Source organism: Trachypithecus francoisi, unplaced genomic scaffold (genome assembly GCF_009764315.1).
Source record: "Trachypithecus francoisi isolate TF-2019V2 unplaced genomic scaffold, Tfra_2.0 Lachesis_group3, whole genome shotgun sequence".
NCBI classification, from domain to species: domain Eukaryota; kingdom Metazoa; phylum Chordata; class Mammalia; order Primates; family Cercopithecidae; genus Trachypithecus; species Trachypithecus francoisi.
In genome coordinates, this window is record NW_022681468.1 from 39,648,918 (window position 1) to 39,671,213 (window position 22,296).

The following is a 22,296-nucleotide window of genomic DNA, read 5'->3' on the forward strand; positions in this document are numbered from 1 at the left end:
CTCTCTTTGCAATAAATCTTGCTGCTGCTCACTCTTTGGGTTCATGCTGCCTTTATGAGCTATAACACTCTCCACGAAGGTCTGCAGCTTCACTCCTGAAGCCAATGAGACCACAAACCCACTGGGAAGAATGAACAACTCCAGAAGCGCTGCCTTTAAGAGCTGTAACACTCACCATGAAGGTCTGCAGCTTCACTCCTGACAGTGAGATCACGAACCCACCAGAAGAAGAAGGTCCAGACACATCTGAACGTCTGGAGGAACAAACTCCGGACACACCATCTTCAAGAACTGTAACACACCGCGAGGGTCCGCGGCTTCATTCTTGAAGTCAGTGAGACCAAGAACCCACCAATTCCAGAAACAATAACATGCAAATTCACTTATTTTGTACACTGACTTATTCTGTAAGTAGCCCTTTCCAAATGTCAACAAAAAATGGGTTTTTGTTTTGCAAATTATACCCAAACTCAGTAACACTCAGTGGCTTAATTTGCTTTATAGCTCAACTTAAAATAAGTTAGTGCTCATATAACTTGCTTTGTGAATATAAAATTCTTTAACTTTGTCTATCTTTTAACATAAAAGGCATTCAGAAGTATACCTCTTTTCAGACCAAAGCTCAAAATCTTTTGTATTTCTCCTCGATTTTGTATGACACCTCAATTAGCTCTATAACCTAGTTTCTTACTATCTTCTACACAAACTTCTACTAAAGCCAATTTAATTTTGCTTTCTTTCCATGGAACAATCTGTTTACTCTCAGCTGTCGCCCTGCAATACACCATTCCTTTTTTTAAAAAACAGGGATTTTTTTCTCCTTTATCAATCAATGCATATCCATCAGCTTTCTCAAAATCCATCCCCTCTATACCTCCCTAAGAGCTGACATAATCATTCTATACTTCATTAATCTTCGCTAGAATATTTTGCTACCTTATACATGCACCATTTCATGCAGTCTTTTGATCAGGGACCCTTCTCCTACTTCATTTGTTGCTGCCTCTCCCTCATCCAGTATCATGTTTGGCACACTGTTAGTAATCAATATGATTAACTGAAAAGTGAAATGGCCTTAATAAAGATTCACACATCAAATGTTCACTGAGTGTGTAGTATGTGCAGGTCACCAAGTACAAAAACCCAAGAACAGTACAAAGACACAATACATTCTATAGAAATGTGTCTTTCTGCCAGTCGCTTTACTCTTACGTCAACAACATGGATTTTTCTCTGATTGACATTATTAATTGTGAGAAGCAGTTTTTCTCCAATGACATCAAAGTCTACTGAAAACAATTTTAGGCAATTACAACTAATATAAAAGCAATATCACCAACTTAAACTCCTCCCACCACGAAGGTAATACAACTATTTTCTTTTTTTAAAGATTTTAAAATTTATTTTGTTTTACTTTATTGTAAAGACTGGGTCTCGCTATGTTGCCCAGGCTGGTATCAAACTCCCGGGCTCAAGTAATCCTCCTGCCTCAGCCTCCCAAAATGCTGGAATTGCAAACATGAGCCACCTTGGAGTGCAAAAACCCAAGAATAATAATGCTTTATTACTTACATTATCTCATAGATCTATTTGAAGAAGACATAGTCAACTACTCCCAAAGCCCATAAACATACAATTACTAAATAGCCATTAAGTCTAAAATCAGCAAAGGTTTATTGTAATTCTTTCCTGTAACTTCACCCAAAAGTCTTTGCCAGACTCCACAATAATCCAATAGTATGAAATGTATGCCTCCAGCCATTATGGAATAACTGGTAACAGATTTACCCTCAGATGGTAAGCAACTGCAAAACCACACAAAAATACATGACCGTTTCCAGACAGTGAACAACAATTAGTATAGATCTGTGTTCCCTGAAACAAGAAAACAAACTAGATAAGGCCTATGACCACACTGGCTTTCTGCATAGAGACATGTTCTAGATACCCTTGCTAACAGGGAAATTCAAAGCAGAATACAGCAGTTTTGCTAACTTGCAAAGAACGGAGTTTGGAACAGTGGAGGTGGCAAGAATTACTAGAATAATATACTAGAAAGGAGAAACTTAAGCAGAAAAAAAGCTACAGATAAGTACATTGGGGTCTACTTGAGTCGTCAACTAAATACTAATCTACACATGCTTAGGGTGAAATTCCATAAAGTCAGACAAAAACATCTGCCAGGAGGTAAAATATGAACGACTCTGGGTTGACACTGAGCTCGGAGACAGATTATCTGAGTTCCATCCAGCCACAGTAGAGGTATCTCTTTACACTCTAGGCAATAGGTACAGACCTCAGGAGGGCTAAATTTATCCTAGAATAAAGATTACTCTATAATGATCCCAACAGAGCTTAAAAACAGGTCTTGAATGGACAATATGATCCTCAGTTTAACATCTGTAACCAACAGCCAGAATGGAAAAGTCTCATAATTCATGAAGCATAAAGTATTCAGAAGGGTTTTGCCTCAGTAGTCGGGAAAATTAAATTAAGTGGTTACACTTAACAAAGATTAAAAGCAATAACTAAAAGTTAAAAAACACTTTCAAAGAACTTCAATACAGACCAGGAAAATGTTCAAAAAATATCTACAGGCACCGGGGTTGATAGTACGCACCTGCAGTCCCAGCTACTCTGGAGGCTGCAACAGGAGGATCACTTGAGCCCAAGAGTTGAATACTGCCATGGGCTATGATCAGGCTACTACTGCACTACTGCCCAGGCAACAGAGCAAGACTCCATCTCTTAAAAAAAAAAAGTGACTCCAGTATATCAACGGAAGCTGCATTCTTTCTGTTTTGGCAAAAAGAAAAATAGTTAAGGTAGGAGATAAATACTAACAAAAACTAGAGACTAAAATGGATTCTAGGAATAAGTGACAAAAACAAAAAAGTCTGCTTTGTCCACTATCTCAACAAAAATGAATTCATCATTATAAGACTGTCAAACTCATATTTATTGGTTAGCAAATGTTTCCTATAATTATTCTGACAATTAACATTACTTTACAGTAAAATAAGTTATAACTAATTTATTCACTACTCCCCCTCCTTTGGTGAAGTTGTCTACATCATCAACATAAACTAGTACGAAATCAACTATATTAAATTTTGTCTAGTTTCTTACTAATTAAAAGGGTCTATTTATTTATTCATAATGGTCTAGGTAAATCTGTCCTAAATTTGTAAGTTCTATTTGACATTACAAAATCAATTCCCTTGTTTTCTTCCTCCTTCTCAAACCAGGCTAATATGCCAAAAATCACTAAAACAATTTAAGTGATTTCTGTCATCCTTAATTCATAAATTTATTCATATAAATAGCTGTGTAAAATCACCTAAAATAAAAAATAATCTGAAAATTATAAAGGAAAATTGTATCAGTATATATTACAATCAAGATGCTTTTATAGTCATTATCCTTTCAGTTAGTCTGAATTAAGAAGGCAAAATACCAAAATTTCTGTTACAATACCATCACTATTTCTAAATTCCCATGGGACACAGTTTGAATATTCTAAATCCTTTTCAACTTCCTATACATTGTAACTGGTTGTTTTTCCCACCCCATCCCCAAAAGATTGGGCACACCATGAGAACAGAGCCTGTGTCTATTCACCCTTATACCCCTTAGTGGTTTCTAGCACACTACATTAACACATACTATATTTAGTATTTTCTACTCACCAATATCCCTTCTACCTATCTCACAAGGATATTGCAACTATCAAATAGTACAATATTTACGAGAGTATTGTGCTTGAAATATTGTGCGGATATCAGATGTATTTTATTTCGTTATTGTCTGTGATTATTCTAAATCTTAGCTGGCAAGTAGTGATATGCTATAGAGAATGAGAACAGAACAAACGATCCTCCTGATAAGCATGAGTTTGATGGTCGCTCCATTGCTTCCTTTATTCCGCCCCCCATTCTATAGGTTCTAGACCCACTTACTCATGACCAAAGCTTTCATCACCCTCTACCCACATCATCCCAGCACTCTTCACCACACCACAAACATCATCTGGTGTTTTTATGGTTTCTAGTACCAGCTGCACTTCCAGCTCCCAATCTCTAGTTCATAACCATTGGATTTTTTTAGCTACTATCTCTAAGCTATTTATTAGTGGGTAAGATAAAGAGGTAGAATCAACAGGTCAGGGGTCTTATGACCTAACACTATCCCTGTTTTACTGAATAAATCATGTCTGTTTCTGCGCCTTTATAAAAACACCAATATAAATATGTCACACTGCCTTAGTTGCACTAATTTAGGTAGGATATGAGGAGCCCAGGATCTGGTTATCGTGCCTTTCAAGAACACATTCTGGCACTGAAAAACTAATCCTGAAACACAAATGGAAGAGGCTTAGTACTAGTCCCAGCTCTAAACAGCAATTTACTATGTGATCTCGGAAATAACATATCATGTCCCTAGACTTCTAGATATTCTCCTATAATGAAGGAACTGGAATAAATTTTAAAGGTCTCCTCCAGGCCGGGCGCGGTAGCTCAAGCCTGTAATCCCAGCACTTTGGGAGGCCGAGACGGGTGGATCACGAGGTCAGGAGATCGAGACCATCCTGGCTAACACGGTGAAACCCCGTCTCTACTACAAAATACAAAAAACTAGCCGGGCGAGGTGGCTGGCGCCTGTAGTCCCAGCTACTCCGGAGGCTCAGGCAGGAGAATGGCGTAAACCCGGGAGGTGGAGCTTGCAGTGAGCTGAGATCCGGCCACTGCACTCCAGCCCAGGCAACAGAGCGAGACTCCGTCTCAAAAAAAAAAAAAAAAAAGGTTTCCTCCAGATCTAAAATTCTGAGACGAGAAGCCTACACTGCCACCTTCCAGGGGCCATTAGAATTTTTCAGCTTGTGGCCGGGAGCGGTGGCTCAAGCCTGTAATCCGAGCACTTTGGGAGGCCGAGACGGGCGGATCACGAGGTCAGGAGATCGAGACCATTCTGGCTAACATGGTGAAACCCCGTCTCTACTAAAAAAATACAAAAACTAGCCGGGCGAGGTGGTGGGTGCCTGTAGTCCCAGCTACTCGGGAGGCTGAGGCAGGAGAATGGCGTAAACCCGGGAGGCGGAGCTTGCAGTGAGCTAGATCCGGCCACTGCACTCCAGCCTGGGCGACAGAGTGAGACTCCGTCTCAAAGAAAAAAAAAAAAAAAAAGAATTTTTCAGCTTGTATTTCAATCCACCTTTACCACTTGCTACTAAACATGCCAAAAACATTCTAATAATTCAATCAGACAAGATACCATTTGAAAAAGTGGTATCTTACCTAGCTTTGAAAAAATGGTATCTTGTCTGGTTGAAGAAAAAGAAATTTTAGAAGAAAAAATTTTATATAATCTTTGTCAAAACATTCCTTTCCAATCCAAAAGTCCTTTTCCTTCATTATTATAAAATAAAGGTATTTTCCCATAACGCTTCAACATAAAATGTACAACGATTACACTGCACCTTGATTTACTGGAAACTAAAAAATACAGCTAATATTCACCAACAAACTCAAACAAAATTTACTTTCTTTTGGGTTTTTTGGTTTTGTTTTGTTTTTTTGAGACAGAGTCTCCTTCACTGTCACCCAGGCTGTAGTGCAGTGTCGGACATCAGCTCTCTGCAACCTCTGCCTCCCAGGAGCAAGTGACTCTTCTGTCTCAGCCTCCCAAGTAGCTGGGATTACAGACATGCACCACCATGCCTGGCTAATTTTTTGTATTTTTAGTAGAGACCAGATTTCACCATGTTGGTCAGGCTGGTCTTGAACTCCTGACCTCAAGTGATCCAGCCACCTTGGCCTCCCAAAATGCTGGGATTACAGGCAAGAACCACCATGCTCAGTGCAAAATTTACTTTCTAACACTGGTCCAGGACACCTACAGCACTTTATATTTAATATTTTTCTTAATTTAAAAATGGTTTTAGATTAACAGAAAAGTTGCAGATGGTACACACAGTTTCTATATACCATGTACCAAGATTCCGCTATTGTTAAAACCTCACACTGCCCTGGTACATTTGTCACAATTAACAAAACAATGTTATTATTCATTAAACTCCATAATTTATTCAAATAAATATACTAAACATCCAAAAATAATCTCCAGCCAGGTGCAGTGGTGTTCACACCTGCAATCCCAGCACTTTGGGAGGTCAAGGAAGGGGGACTGCTTGAGCCCAGGAGTTTGAGACCAGCCTGGGCCATGCAGGGAGACTCTATATCGACAAAAATTAAAAAATTAGCCGGTCATGGTGGCAGATATCTGTGGTCCCAACTACTCGGAAGGCTGAGGTGGGAGGATTGCTTGAGCCTGTGAGGTTAAGGCTGCAGTGAGCCAAGATTTCACCCCCGCAGTGAGCCAAAATTGCACCACTGCACTCCAACAGAGCGAGACTCTGTCTCCCCACACACACAAAAAAAATCCAAAACAAAAAGCAAAACTTTTTTTAAAAAAGATAAGAACATACAACAAAATGAAAGATATAGAAATAGAATATATGCAGAAGATATAATAATTGTCTGAAGTAAGATTAAGCATATCAATGTCAATAATAAATTCAAAGAGCTTAACTCTTCTATTGAAACAAGACTTTCAGATTGGTTCAGAAAGTAAAACCAATAGTATGCTATATACAAGGGCATACACCTAAAACAAAGTAATTAAGAAATATAAAAGGGAAAAAGGAGGAACAAAGGTATAACAGGCAAATATGGCCAGGTACGGTGGTTCACGCCTGTAATTGCAACATTTTGGGAGGCCAAGGCGGACAGATCACTTCAGGTCAGGAGTTTGAGACCATCCTGGCCAACACGGTAAAACCCTGTCTCTACCAAAAATACAAAAATTAACTGGGTGTGGTGGTGAGCGTCTGTAACCCCAGCTACTTGGAAGACTGAGGCAGGACAATCACTTGAACCTGGAAGGCGGAGGTTGCAGCAAGCCAAGATCGCAACATTGCACTTCGGCCTGGGAGACACAACAACAATCCGTCTCAAAAAAAAAAGAAAACAAGAAAATACAATCAAAAAGAAATCATGGGTTATGATCTTAATACCTCACAATGTAAAATTCAGGCCAAAAAGCATCTAACAAGACAAAGGAGGACACTTCTTTATGCTGAAGGCCAAATTAACAATGAGGAAGAAAATTCAGTTATGAATATCTATTAACCAAAGAGCATGGGCACAACCTTGCAAAGCAAAAATCTATAGTAGATGCATGGAGAAATTAATGGAAACAGAATAACAGCAGGTAAAGCAATAGACAACCTAAGTAACACAATCAATAAGGTAGATTTTACTATATTGTATTTATTATATTGAGTTTTATATTCTGATAGAGAATACAACCCCACTTCAAGTAGACACAGACTAATTCACAAAAATTGGCCATATATAAGGTCATAAATCTCAATAAGTTCAAAAGTAGAAATAACACAAACTACCTATGAATACACACACAATGCAATGCATCCAGAACTGTAAGAAAATAAATTTCTGTTGTTTAATATAATCCAATCTGTTGTATTTTGTTATGGAAGACTAATACAATTACAGACCAATATCTTCCATGAACAAACATACAAAAATACTTTAACAAAGTATCAGCTAATAATATTATAATATAATAAAATCTGGCAATATAGTAGTTCCCCCTTATTCACAGGGGTCCAAGACCCCCAGTGAATGCCCGAAACTGCAGATACTTCCAAACTCTATACACTATGTTTTGTTTCGTTTTGTTTTTTTGAGACGGAGTTTTGCTCTTGTTGCCCAGACTGGAGTGCAATGGTGCGATCTTGGTTCACACTACAACCTCCGCCTCCCGGGTTCAAGCGATTCTCCTGCCTCAGCCTCCTGAGTAGCTGGGATTACAGGAGTACGCCACCACGCCTAAATAATTTTTGTATTTTTAGTAGAAACGCGGTTTCACCATGTTAGCCAGGCTGGTCTTGAACTCCTGATGTCAGGTGATCCACTTGTCTCAGCCTCCCAAAGTGCTGGGATTATAGGCAAGAGTCACCATACCCAGCCCACCATGTTTTTTTCTATACATACACACTGTACAACATAGATACAATGGACAAAGGGATAATTCAATCCTGGGCAGGGCGGCACGAAATTTCATCATGCTACTCAGAATAGAGTGAAATTTAAATTTAAAATGTATGAATGGTTTATTTCTGAAATTTTCCATGTCATATTTTCAGACTTCAGCTGATCACAGGTAACTAAAACCATGGAAAGCAAAACTGCACATGAGAAGAGACTACTATATTAAGCATTTATCCTGGCTTTTTAGAAGGAGCTGTAATATACTCTCAATTGACAAGGAAAAGCTACTTATTATAGAAGAATAATAAACACTGAAGAAAATATTACAATTTTTAAAATCATCATTTTGTAACTCCCTATTAATTAATTCAAGCAAGTATCATCAATGAATGTTCAAAACATTACGTAAAGGATAGTTAGGGAACAGGCTTTTAGGAGAGTGTCAAAGTAGCCTCCCATAATTTTATTTGCTAAATTGCAAAGAGATAAATGTTCCTTTACAATGGAGAGATCTAGTGGGTCACCATAGTAACCAAGTTATCAAACTTAACATCCCCACCAGTGGAGAAATGACTTTATGTGCTTTGTAATACCACAGTATCATCTACAAAGTGTCTTGCCCAAAACTGTTTAATGCAAATGAAGCAAGCCTACCTTCCATCTACAAGTATATAAGAAACAGAAAAACCACAAGAAAATAAATCCAGAATGTGTGACATTATATGAAACAATCAGCCTGGTCTCTTCGAAAAATAAATCTCATGAGTTACAAAAATTAGGGTGACTTCTCCAGAGCACAATAAACTGAAGATCCTTAACGACCAAATGCAATGTATGAGACTTGATCAGATCCTGTTTGAAAAATACACATTTAAAAGATGTTCAGGGAGGCTGGGTGGCTCACGCCTGTAATCCCCACACTTTGAAAGGCCAAGACGGATGGATCACCTGAGGTCAGGAGTTCGAGACCAGCCTGGCTGACATTGCAAAACCCTGTCTCTACTAAAAATATCAAACCTAGCTGGGCGTGATGGCACCCGCCTATAATCCCAGCTACTCGGGAGGCTGAGGCAGGAGAATCACTTGAACCTGGGAAGCAGAGGTTGTGGTGAGCCAAGGTCATGCCACTGCACTCCAGCCTTGGCAACAGAGCAAGACTCTGTGTCAAAAAATATAAATAAACATATAAATATATATAAAAAGATGTTCAGGGATAACTAAAGAAATCTGAATTACCGTTCAATGATATTAGGAAATTATCACTTTTCTTAGCTGTGATGATGATATCCTGGTTACAAAAGAATGTCCTATTTTCAAGTGATGTATGCTGGAGTATTTAGGGATGAATCACATTTTCGACTTTTTTCAAATAGTTCAGCAAAAAAAAGTGTGACATATATATACAAAGAGACAGACATAAAGACAATAAAGTGGCTGGGTGCCATGGCTCATGACTGTAATCCCAGCATTTGAGAGGCCAAGGCGGGTGGATCGCTTGAGGTCAAGAGTTCGAGACCAGCCTGACCAACATGGTGAAACCCCATCTCTACTAAATACAAAAAATAAGTCAGGTGTGGTGGTGCATGTCTGTAATCCCAGCTACTTGGGAAGCTGAGGCAGAAAAATCACTTGAACCCGGAGTCGGAGGTTGTAGTGAGCCAAGATTGCGCAATTGCACTCCAGCCTGGGCAACAAGAGCAAAACTCCATCGAGAAGAGGAGAGAGCAGAGAGAGAAGAGACCTTGGTACACAGTTACTACTCTTTCCATTTTTCTTTCAGAGGAGGGGAGGGGAGGGAAGGAGAAGGAACGGGGGAAGAGACAACTGGGTATACAGTTACTACTCTTTCCATTTTTCTTTCCTCATTTCATCCTGGTCTGAAAAATAATGTCCTTACTTTATAGTTGAGAAAACTGAGGATCAGTGAGATAAGTAACTTCTCTCACATAGTTCAATGTCAAGACCAAGATCCAAATCCACTGCGCTACAGCCTGGGCAACAAAGCAAGACCACATCTTAAAAGGAAAAAAAAAATCTCCTATCTTTAATTCATAGCTCTGGGTTTTCTTTACGCCATGAAGTTACTGGCCAATCTTACATAAATTATATTATAAAACAAGCACCCTCAGGAAGAAAGGTTAAACTGAGGAAAGAAATAACAAAGTTAGTTCAAATAATTAGGAAAAAAGTTTTTAAGCCTATATAATATACAGTAAGAAAATATCCTCTAGATATATTTCAGTTTTTTGGTTTTTCGGGTTTTTTTGAGACAGAGTCTCACTGTCACCCAGGCAAGAGTGTAGTGGCATGAACACAGCTCACTGCAACTTTTAACTCCTGGGCTCAAGTGATCCTCCCACCTCAGCCTCCAGAGGACTTAGGACTACAGGCGCATGTCACCACACCAATTTTTTTAATTTTTGGTGGAGACAGGATCTTACTCTATTGTCCTAGCTAGAATACTGTGGCGTGGTCATGCTTCACTGCAACCTCAAATTACTGGCCCCAAGTGATCCTTCCATCCTGGCCTTATAAGTGCTGGGATTATAGGCATGAGCTACTGAGCCCAGTACAGTCGTTCTTAAAAGCTTCGAAAAATCATTTTATAACCAAGTATATATTCCATTTATACAATCTTTTTAAGTAGAATATATACCAATGAATGCCACCGCTTCTTTGATTTGCAAACAGAATATCAAAGTAAAGTCCTTAAGGTTGAAGTTACTACTAATTGCTAACCAATTTTCCTTTTGTAGGACCCAGATACTCAATCTCATATATACTGTTTTTAAGTTGATTTCAAGTTGTTGTTGCCTATGATAAAATAAGAGATATGTAAGTCATATTCTACTAAAAATATCCTGGATTATATGTGAATCATAACTTTGCCATTCAATTTTTATTATACCCTGAACTTTAACCCCACCAAGTCAGAAATAATAAAACTAAAGTTCATCTTGGGAGAGGGGAGAGACAGCTAAGATGATACTCATTTCTCCCCCTTTCTTAATCAGCCCTCAAACTAAATGATCAAACACAGTGTTCCCCAATATTTTTGGCACTAGGGACCAGATTCATGGAAGACAATTTTTCCACAGACCTGGGGGACAGGAGGAGGGGTGCTTTGGGGATGATTCAAGCACATTCCATTTATTGTATACTTTATTTTTAATTATTACATTGTAATATGTAATGAAATAATTTTACAACTCACCATAATGGAGAATCAGTGGGAGCCCTGAGCTTATTTTCCTGCAACTAGATGGTCCCATCTGGGGATGACAGGAGACAGTAACACATCATCAGACTTTTAGATTCTCATAAGGAGTGCACAATCTAGATCCCTTGCATGTATGTTTCACAACACGGTTCATGCCCCTATGAGAATCTAATGCCATCATTGATAACAGGAGGCAGAGCTCAGGCAGTAATGTGAGCAATGGGGAGCGACTGTAAATACAGATGAAGCTACGCTTGTTCACCCACTGCTCACTTCCTGCTGTACAGCTCAGTTCCTAACAGGCCACGGACTGTGATACCAGAATTAGGGACCCCGATCTAACAGATACTATTAAAATTCTACTGTTGGTGAAACATACAACGTCCTTTATTTTTACTTTTCCCAAACTGGCAAAACACTCTTTCTTAAAGCTAATTCACAAAATGTTCAAATGCAAAAGAAGAAAAAAAGGTTAAAATTCCAAGAGTTGGTAAAACAGTTTCTACTGAATGACAGCTTAAGATTATAGACAATATTCTATTTTTGTGATGATGTTCATCTCTGACTCATGATCCAAATTAATAAATTCTCTATCTTCTTTACCCTACATTACCACAAACTTTGAAAACAATACCACCACATCAACTAAAAAGACATTCATACCATTTCTCATTTATTTTCTTTCAGGCTAAGCAATTCATTCTATTTTTATAATTTTAAGTTGTTTCTTTTAAAAGACTAAAATATGCTTGTATCACGTCTTTGTCAGGGCAAATCTCAGGTGAGACAAAAAGATTTAATTCATGAAATTAGCTACAATTCAATATTGTAAGAGATGCTTACCTTGGATGCTAAGACCACATTCAGGGTTCATGGTCTGGGAAGACCACAATAAAAATCTTAACCATGATTCTTCTAGTGCCTCAATATACTCAAAGGTCAAAGAATTTTTACTAAATGTGCTTTATGAAAAAAAAAAAAAAAAGTATGGTTCTTAAGTGTGTCTCAGAGCAGAAGACCAGTCAATTCTTGAAAGAAGGAACAGGAGGAATTTATCCTTTAAAATAAGTACTTTCTAAAGAAGCCCACATATACTTCCTTTACCCTTGCTTAGTCAGAGTCCCATTAGATACGCACTTAAAACCAAATGATAATTCAAACCCAAAACCTAAAACTCTTTTAGATAAGGGACAGAACACCTATGGGAAGTGGGTTTACAACCCAGTTAACAATGGTCTTACAAGCACACACTGGTTAAGTCTAGCAGGCAGTATGACCTTAAGTTTGTGCTATAACTTCCTAAACCATGATTTGATCTCAGATTCCTAAAATAACATAATAGTAATTTTCCAGAGGTGATGTCACCAAGATGGCAAAGTAAGACATACCAGCCTTCATTTCTCCATTAAAAAAAGAGAGAGAGAGAACTATCCACACAAACCAAATAGCCCAGAGAGAACTTACCGGCCCATTAAAGAATCTACAGAAACACAATGGAGCAACAAAACAGAGACATAGAAAGGATCACTGGTAAGTTCAACACATCTGAGATGCCATGAGATAGCTAGGAACAAAGAAGAAAGGCAGAGGCTACTGGTATAAGACACATGGCAGGAACCACTGTGGTTCTCAGTGGGATACTCTGCAGAGGACACTAGCATGTCTTGCAACTGAGGAACCAACAGCCATTTCCACTTGGGAAGACAAAGAGGTGGTTGGTTACACACCTCACCTCACCCAAGAAGGGGCCAAAGTTGAGCCACTTCACAAAAGAAGCCACCACTTTTCCCAACCCCTGTACATGCCCGGAACTCAGAAACACAGCTTCCTCATAAAAATCCACAATCCAGGCCGGGCGCGGTGGCTCAAGCCTGTAATCCCAGCACTTTGGGAGGCCGAGGCGGGTGGATCACGAGGTCAGGAGATCGAGACCCTCCTGGCTAACACGATGAAACCCCGTCTCTGCTAAAAATACAAAAAACTAGCCGGGCGCGGTGGCGGGCAACTGTAGTCCCAGCTACTCGGAGGCTGAGGCGGGAGAATGGCGAGAACCCAGGAGGCGGAGCTTGCAGTGAGCCGAGATGGCGCCACTGCACTCCAGCCTGGGCGACACAGCGAGACTCCCTCTCAAATAAAAAAAAAAAAAATCCACAATCCAGACCCAGGTTCTGTGGCTGCAATGTGACCACCCACATATCTAACACTCATACTATTGCCATAGCAAGGTGGTTCACACTGTGGAATCCTAGAGCCAAGCTCTCACTGCAAGTGCCCATGCTCTACACACCAGCCCAGCTGCCATAAAGAACTAAGCCCTGCCAGCTCAGAGCTCCACTAACTCTGAGCAAGCCTATGCTCCTGTTCTTTGCTCCCCAGGTGAATTACAAGCATACAAGCATCTACATCTCACACAGTGTTACTAACACAGGAGCAGGGGTACCTGCAACCCAGGCAATGGTGTCTTACTGCTCCAGATCCCAGAGCCACAGACCCTTCACTCACACTTGTGCTTCAGGCCTCAGCTCCATGACTGATCCATTAAATATAAGGCAATAAGAAACATGAAAAACCAAAGAAACTGTATTAGTCCGTTTTCACCCTGCTACAAAGATCCTACCTGAGACTGGGTAATTTATAAAGGAAAGAGGTTTAATTGACTTACAGTTCCTCATGGCTGGGGAGGCTTCAGGGAACTTACAATCATGGCAGAAGGCAAAGAGGAAGCAAGGCACATCTTCATAAGGCAGAAGGAGAGAGAGAGAGTGCGCGCTCAAGGGAAACTGCCACTTTCAAACCATCAGCTCTAGTGAGAACTCTCTCACCATCACGAGAACAGCATGGGGGAAATCGCCCCCATGATCTAATCACCTCCACCAGGTCCCTCCCACGACACATGAGGATTACAATTCAAAATTAAATTCGGGTGGGGACACAGAGCCAAACCATGTCAGAGACATACCACCACCAAAAGAACATAATAATGTTGAGATATTACTATATCCGGCTCCAAAGAAATACTAGTATAGGCCAGGCACAGGGGCTCACACCTGTAAGCCCAACACTTTGGGAAGTCAAGGCATGCCAATCGCTTGAGCTCAGGAGTTTGAGACCAGCCTGGGCAACACAGTGAAACCCTGTCTGTGCTAAAAATAACAAAAATTAGCCAGGAGTGGTGGCACATGCCTGTAGTTTTAGCTACTTGGGAAGCTGAGGTGGGAGGATTGCTTGAACCCAGGAGGTCAAGACTGCAGTGAGCCATGAGCATGCTACCGTGCGCCAGCTGAGGCAACAGAACCAGACACTGTCAAAAAAAGAAGGAGGGAAGGGAAGAAAAAGGAAGGGAAGGGAGGGGAGGGAAGGGAGGGGAGGGGAGGGGAGGGGACGGGGGAAGGAAGGGAAGGAGGGAAGGAAGGGAGAAGAAAGGGGAGAGGAGAGGAGAGAAAGGAAATATAAAAACTGCCCAACAACACATTTAAAATAATTGCTTTAAAGTTCAGCAAACTTCAAAGTAGAACTGACCAAATATAAGAAAAAAATCCACGAACTTGCAAACAGGTTATTAGAAAATATACACCCAGAAGGGAAAAAAGGGAAAAACATGAAAAAAAAAATAAAGAAAGGTCACAAGATTTATAGGATAGCATAGAGAAAATTTTCAGATTATAAGAGTTGAAGAAAGAGAAGAGACAGACAAAGGGGCAGAAAGTTGATTTAAAGAAACAATAGCAGAGTCAGGTGTGGTGGTATGTGCCTGCAGTCCCAGTTACTCAAGAAGCTGAGGCTGGAGAGATTGCTTGAGCACAGGAGTTCAAGTCCAGCTTGGGCAACATAGCAAAACTCTGCCTGAAAGGTAAAGAAAGGAAAGGGAAACAGAAAGGAAAGAAAAGCAAAAAACTTTCCAAATCCGGGGAAAGATATAAACATTGGCAGGACATAGTGGTACATAATCCTGGCACTCTGGGAGGCCAAAGTGAGAGCAACATACTAAGACCTCATCTCTACAGGAAAAAAAAAAAAAAACAATTCGCCAAGTGTGGTGACGTGTCTGTAGTCCCAGCTACTCAAGAGGAAGTGGGAAAACTGCTTGAACACAGGATTTGGAGGCTTCAGTAAGCTATGATTGCACCACTGCACTCCAGCCTGAGTGACAGAGTGAGACCCTGTCTCTTTAAAGAAAAAAAGTAAATATCCAGGTACAGGAAAGTCAAAGTTCTGTAATCAAATTCAATCCAACCAAAACTACAAAATACACTGAACTCAAACTGTCAAAAATCAAAGACAAACAGGTTCCTGAAAGCAGCAAGAGAAAAGAAGTAAATTCCATATGCGTGAGCTTCAATATGGCTAGCAGCAGATTTCTCTGCAAAAATGTACAGGTCAGGAGACAGTGGGATGATATACTCAAAGGGCCGATGGGGGGAAAAAACTGCTAACCAAGAATACTTTACCTGGCAAAGCTGTCCAGAAATAAAGAGAATTTCACAAACAAAAGCTCTTTGCTGTTAGGTTCTTTTGGTGGTGGTATGTCTCATCACCAATAGACTTGTCTTACAAGAAATGCTAAAAGGAGTTGTTCAAAATGAAAGAAAAATATTAGTAACATGAAAACACATGAAAGTAAAGAACTCATTGGTAAAAGTAAGCACAGAGTCAAAATAAGAATACGCAAATACTATAATGATGCCGGGTAAATCACTTACGTCATTAGTGTAAGGTTAAAAGACCAAACTATGGCCGGGTGCAGTGGCTCACTCCTGTAATCCCAGCACTTTGGCAGGCTGAGGCGGGCAAATCACCTGAGGTCAGGAGATCGAGACCATCCTGGCTAACAGGGTGAAACAACATCTCCACTAAAAATACAAAAAATGAGCAGGGCATGGTGGTACGCGCCTGTAGTCCCAGATACTTGGGAAGGCTGAGGCAGGAGAATCACTTGAACCCAGGAGGCGGAAGTTGCAGTGAGCCGAGATCACGTCACTGCACTCCAGCCTGGGCCAGAGAGAAACTCCATCTAAAAAAAAAAGAATTAAAAAAAAAAAAAAAAAACTATTATAATAGCTACAAGAATTGTTAAGAGATAAACAATATAAAAAGAGGTAAACTGTGACATCAAAAACATTAAATGGAGGTATTAAAAGCAGAGGGTTTTTTTATGTGATCAAAGTTAAGTTGTTATTTGCTTCAACTAGCCAGTTATGAATACAAGGTGTTCCATGTAAGCCTCATGGTAACCAAATAACAAAAACCTATAGTAGATATACAAAAGACAAGAAGTAAAGCATCGAAGCATACCATAGAGGAAAGCACCTTAATCACAAAGGAAGACAGCAGAAGAGGAAGAAAGAAAGGATCTACAGAGCAAACAGAAAATAATTAACAAAGTAACAGTAGTAAGTTCTTACCTATCAGTATTTACCATGAATGTAAATGTATTAAATTCTCCAATCAAGAGACAAAGAGTAGCTGAATAGATTTAAAAAGAACAGGACCCAACAATAGTTGTTTCATGGTATCCATAGAGGTTTAGTTCCAAGATTACCCACTGATACCAAAATCTATGGCTACTCAAATCTCTAACATAAAATGGTGCTGCACTTGCATGTAATTATGTAAATCCTCCCAAATACTTAAAATTATCCTCACATTACTTAAAATACCTAAAGCAATCTCAGTGTTATATAATAGGTGTTATACTCTATTAGTTTTTATTTGTGGATATTTTCAATCTGCAATGGGTTAAATATGGATGCAGCACCCATCTATCCATGTATATGAGGAGCCAACTTTAGACTACAAGAGAATCATTTACTCTTTAAGAACCCACATAGACTGTAAATGAAGTAAGAGAAAAAGATATTTCATGCAAATAACAACCAAACCTACTCCAATAAGCAGGGGTAGCTATACTTAGGAAAAACAGACTTTCAGAAAAAGACTATAAAAATAATGAATGTCAGTATTTATTTATTCATTTATTATTTTTTGAGACAGGGTCTTACTCTGTCACTCAGGCTGGAGTGCAGTGGTGCGATCTTGGCTCATTGCAACCTCTGTCTCCCAGGTTCATGCCATCTTCCCACCTCAGTTTCCCAAACAGCTTGAACTACAGGCATGCGCCACCATGCTTGGTTAATTTTTGTATTTTTTGAAGAGACGGGGGTCTCTCCCTATTGCTCAGGCTGGTCTCAAACTCCTGAGCTCAAGCCAATCTGCCTGCCTCAGCCTCTCAAAGCACTGGGATTACAGAAGTGAGCCACCACACCCAGTCAGAATGTCAATATTTAATAATAAAGGGATCGATTAATCAAGAACCTGTAATAATTATAAGTATATACAGACCCAATATCAAAGCACTTAAATATACAAAGAGAATATTAGTAGATCTGAAGAGAGAGACTGCAATAGAATAATAGTAGGAAACCTCAATATCCCATTTTCAACAATGAACAGACACAGAGAGAAAAATCAATAAAAAAACACTGGAGTTGAATTGCACTTTAGACTAAATGGATGGACCTAATAGGCATATGCCAAACATTCTATCCAACAGCAGTATAACATTCTCCCCAGGAGTTCACAAAATATACTAACGACACATAATATGTTAGGCCACAGAAGAAGTTTTAACAAGTTTAAGAAGATAATAAATCATTCCAACCACAATGGTATGAAACCAGAAATCAGTAACAGGAAAAATTCTGAAAAATTCAAAGATACTGGCATACCTTGTTTTATTGTTTTTTACTTGATTGCAATTCACAGATACTATATTTACTACAAATTGAAAGTTTGTGGCAACCCTGTGTCAAGCAAGTCTGTCAGTGCCACTTCTCCAACAGCATGTGCTTACTTCATGTCTCTGTGTCACATTTTGGTGATTCTCACAATATTTCAAACTTTGCCATTATTATTATATCTGTTATGGTGATCTCTGATCAGTAATATCTGATATTCCAACTGTAATTGTTTGGGGGCACCACAAACTGTACCCATTTAAGACAACAAACCTAATGTGTAAATGTTGTGTATGTTTTGACTGCTCCACTGACTGGCCATCTCTCTCAATTTCTCTCCTCTCCTCAAGCCTCCCTATTCCCTGAAATACAACAATATTGAAACGAAGCCAATTAATAACCCTCCAATGGCCTCTAAGCATTCAATGAAAGGAAAAGCCACACATCAAAAGCGAGAGATGATTAAGCAAGGCAGGTTAAAAGCCACAGGTCAAAAGCTACGCCTGTTGGGCCAAACAGCCAAGTTGTAAATGCAAAGGAAAAGTTCTTGAAGGATATTACAAGCATTACTCCAGTGAACACATGAATGATAAGTCCAATAGCCTTATTACTGATAATGGAGAAAGTCTGAGAGGTCTGAATAGAAAGATCAAACCAGGTAAGCCAATGTCTAATCCAGGGTAAGACCCTAACTCTCTTCCATTGTATGAAGGCTAAAAGAGGTGAATAAACTGCAAAAGAAAAGCTGGAAGCTAGCAGAGATTGCTTCATGAAGTTTAAGAAGCTGTCTCCAGAACAAAAAAGTACAAAGTGAAGCAGCCAGTGCTGATGTAAAGGCTGCAGCAAGTTATTCAAAAACATCTAGCTAAAATCATTGATGAAGGTGGCCACACTAAACAACAGATTTTCCATGAAGACTAAAGAGCCTTCTACTGGAAAAAGATGCCATCTAAGACTTCATAGCTAGAGAAGAGAAGTCAATGCTGGCTTCACAGCTTCAAAGTACAGGCTCTCTTTTCAGAAGCTAATGTGGCTGGTGACTTGAACTTGAAGCCAGTGCTCATTTATCATTCCAAAAATTCTAGGGTCCTTAGGAATTACACTAAATCTACTCCACCTATGCTCTATAAATAGAACCCATCCGTTTACAACATGGTTTACTGAATAGTTTAAGCCCACTGTTAAGACCTACCGCTCAGTAAAAAAGATTTCTTTCAAAATATTACTGCTCATTGACAATGCACCTAGTCACCCAAGAGCCAGATCTGATAGAGACGTACAAGAAAATGAATTGTTTAGGCTGTTTCCGCATTGCTATAAAGAAATACCTGAGGCTGGATAATTTATAAAGAAAAGAGGTTTAGTTGGCTCATGGTTCTGCAGGTTTTGCAAGAAGCATGGTGCTGATGTCTGCTCGGTTTCTAGAGGTTTACAATCATAGCAGAAAGCGAAGGGGGAACAGGAATGTCACACGGCAAAAGCAGAGCAAGAGACAAGAGAACAAGGTGTCACACTTTAAACAGCCAGATCTCATCACTATCATAAGGACAGCACCAAGGGGATGGTGCTAAATCATTCATGAGAAATCCACCCCCATGATCCAATCACCTCCCACCACGTCCCACCTCCAATACTGGGGATTACAACTCAACATGAGATTTGGGTAGGGGACACAAATCCACACTGTATCATAAATGTTGCTGTCATGCCTGCTAACAAAACATCCATTCTGCAGCCTATGAATTGATGAGTAATTTCAACTTTCAAGTCTCATTACTTAACAAATACATTCATGAAGCCATAGCTGCCACAAATAGTGATTCCTCTGATGGACGTGGACAAAGTTAACTGAAAACCTTCTGTAAAGGATTCACCATTCTAGATGTCACTAGGAACATTCATGATTCATGAGAGGAAGTCAAAATATCAACATTAACAGTTTAGAAGAAGCTGATGCTAACTCTAATGGGTTACTTTAAGGTGTTCAAGACTGCAGTGAAGGAAGTAACTGCAGATATGGAAAGAGCAAGAGAAGTAGAATTTAAAGTGGTGACTGAAGATGTGACTGAATTGCTGCAATCACATGATCAAACTTGAATAAAAGAGGGGTTGCTCCTCATAGATAAGTAAATAAAGTGGTTTCTTGAGATGGAATTGACTCCTGGTGAAGATACCGCAAACACTACTGAAATGACAGATGATTTAGAAGATTACATTAACTTAGTTGATAAAGCAGTAGCAGGGTTTCAGAGGACTGACATCAAATTTGAAAAGAAGTTCTTCTGTAGCTAAAATGTTGTCAAACAGCACATGCTACAGAGAAATATTTGTGAAAGGAAAGAGTCCATAGATATGGCAAACTTCATTGTTGTCTTATTTTTAAAAATGACAGAGGACTTGGTGGTGTGCACCTGTAGTCCCACTACTAGGGAGGCTGAAGTAGGAGGATCACTTGAACCCAAGAACTCAAGACGCAGCCTGAGCAACACAGTGAAAGCCCAACTCTTAAAACACACACACACAAACACACACACACACAAATTGCCACAGCCACCCCAATCTTCAGCGACCTCTACCCTGATCAGTCAATAGCCATCAATATCACAGCAAGACCCTTCACCAGCAAAAACATTACACTCAGATGATCATTAGCTATTTTTAGCAATAAAGTATTTTTTAATTAAGGTATGTACATTATTTTAGACATAATGCTATTGCACACTGAACTACAGTATAGCATAAATAAAATTTTTATATACTACTGGGAAACCAAAAATATTTGTGTGACTCACTTTATTTGCTTTATTCAGGTAGTCTGAAACCCAACAGCAGTATCTCTGAGGTATGCCTATATATGCCTAATAAAACCTAGCTATAATTATTATTCCTATTATAAGGTTTATTATCTGTTTTCTTCAACTGATAGTCTAATTTAATTATATTCAGTATCAGTGTAAAACCAACTGCATGGAGTATACATACAGTATAATGTCAGCAACTACATTGATGCTTTAAATTACTTCAATCTCCTGACAACCCTATGAGCTAGTTATTAACCCATTTTGTAGATAATGAAATAGAAGTGTGGTAAAGTAATTTCTTTCTTCCAAGTCACACAATTAATATATAGCAGAATAAGTCTGCTATCAAAGGCCATGACCTTACTCATTTCACTTTATTTACTGGGAAGTTAAGAGCCAGGCACTCTGAGGGGGTAAAAAAAGTAGTATAAGTAATGGACCTTAACCTAAAGATATCCACATCCTAAAATCCACTCAGCAAATATTTATTGGACTACTATTACGTTCCAGATACTGTTTTAAGCTAAATCAAAGCTGTTTTTATTGGTGGCACTAGTCAGGGCTCTCTCCAACTAGTACTAATTCTATTACATGATAATCTCCATTGCCAGTGAATTTTGGAGAAATGGCTGTTTCCACAGCATCAACAGAAAATTTCCAAAATAAGCCTGGAACAACTTGACATACCAATAAGAAAAAAGTTATCAAAGAGTAGTAGTATCATGTTAAAAGGATTCAGAAGCTCTTAAAGTGGCTCTTACTGATGGCTGGGTATGACGGCTCACATCTGTAACCCCAGCACTTTGGGAGGTTGAGGCAGGGCTGCTTGAGCCTAGGAGTTCTAGACCAGCCTGGACAACATAGCAAGACCCTGTCTTTAGGGGAAAAAAAAAGAGAGAGAAAGGGTGAGGGGCAGGCTCCCACTGGTCAAAGATGTAACAACAATTTGAGTTTCATTAAGCATATTAATTGCAATGAATGAAAATCCAAACATGTTTAAAAAAAAAGAAAAGGCCCTAAAACACCTTCACAGGTTGAGATGTAACAGCTCAGTATCTTGAAAACTGGTAAATAAAAATAAAGAATCAAGTATTTATCCTGCTTTTCTTGTGAATTATACTATTTAATAACCAGTAACGAAGAGAGTATTCTATGGAAGCATGCTAAGTAATAAATTAAAAAGAAATAATTTAGAATATCATTATCACTATTTTGCAATCTCCAATGAATTAATCCATCTGAGTAGTGAGTATCAATGGCTGCTAATGTCATAGAGTCATCCAAATAGCCAAGTGCCTTCTGATGACACACTTCCTACTGCCTTGCCAAAGGGATCACACTTAATTAGGATCAAGCCTCTGAATCCAGTTGAAAATCTACAGGGCATACAGAGAACAGAGAAAAGTGCTAAACTGCACTATTAGTATGCAATCAGCAGAATGCAAACTGTGGGAAACTGCAAGTCAAAC

At 39.2% G+C, this 22,296-nt stretch overlaps 1 protein-coding gene across 7 annotated transcripts in view; it reads right to left on the minus strand.

Moving 5' to 3' along the window:
- Window positions 1–22,296, minus strand: part of FUT8 (fucosyltransferase 8) — a 327,631-nt gene that overhangs the window by 270,297 nt on the left and 35,038 nt on the right. Inside the window, exon 1 of one of the 7 annotated variants that reach the window (XM_033187705.1) lies at window positions 11,287–11,305. The exons of the other annotated variants lie outside the window; for them this stretch is intronic. The gene's annotated coding sequence lies outside the window, so the exon portion shown is untranslated. Of the gene's footprint in view, window positions 1–11,286; window positions 11,306–22,296 lie in introns of those variants that run through there. 7 annotated transcript variants of the gene reach the window in all.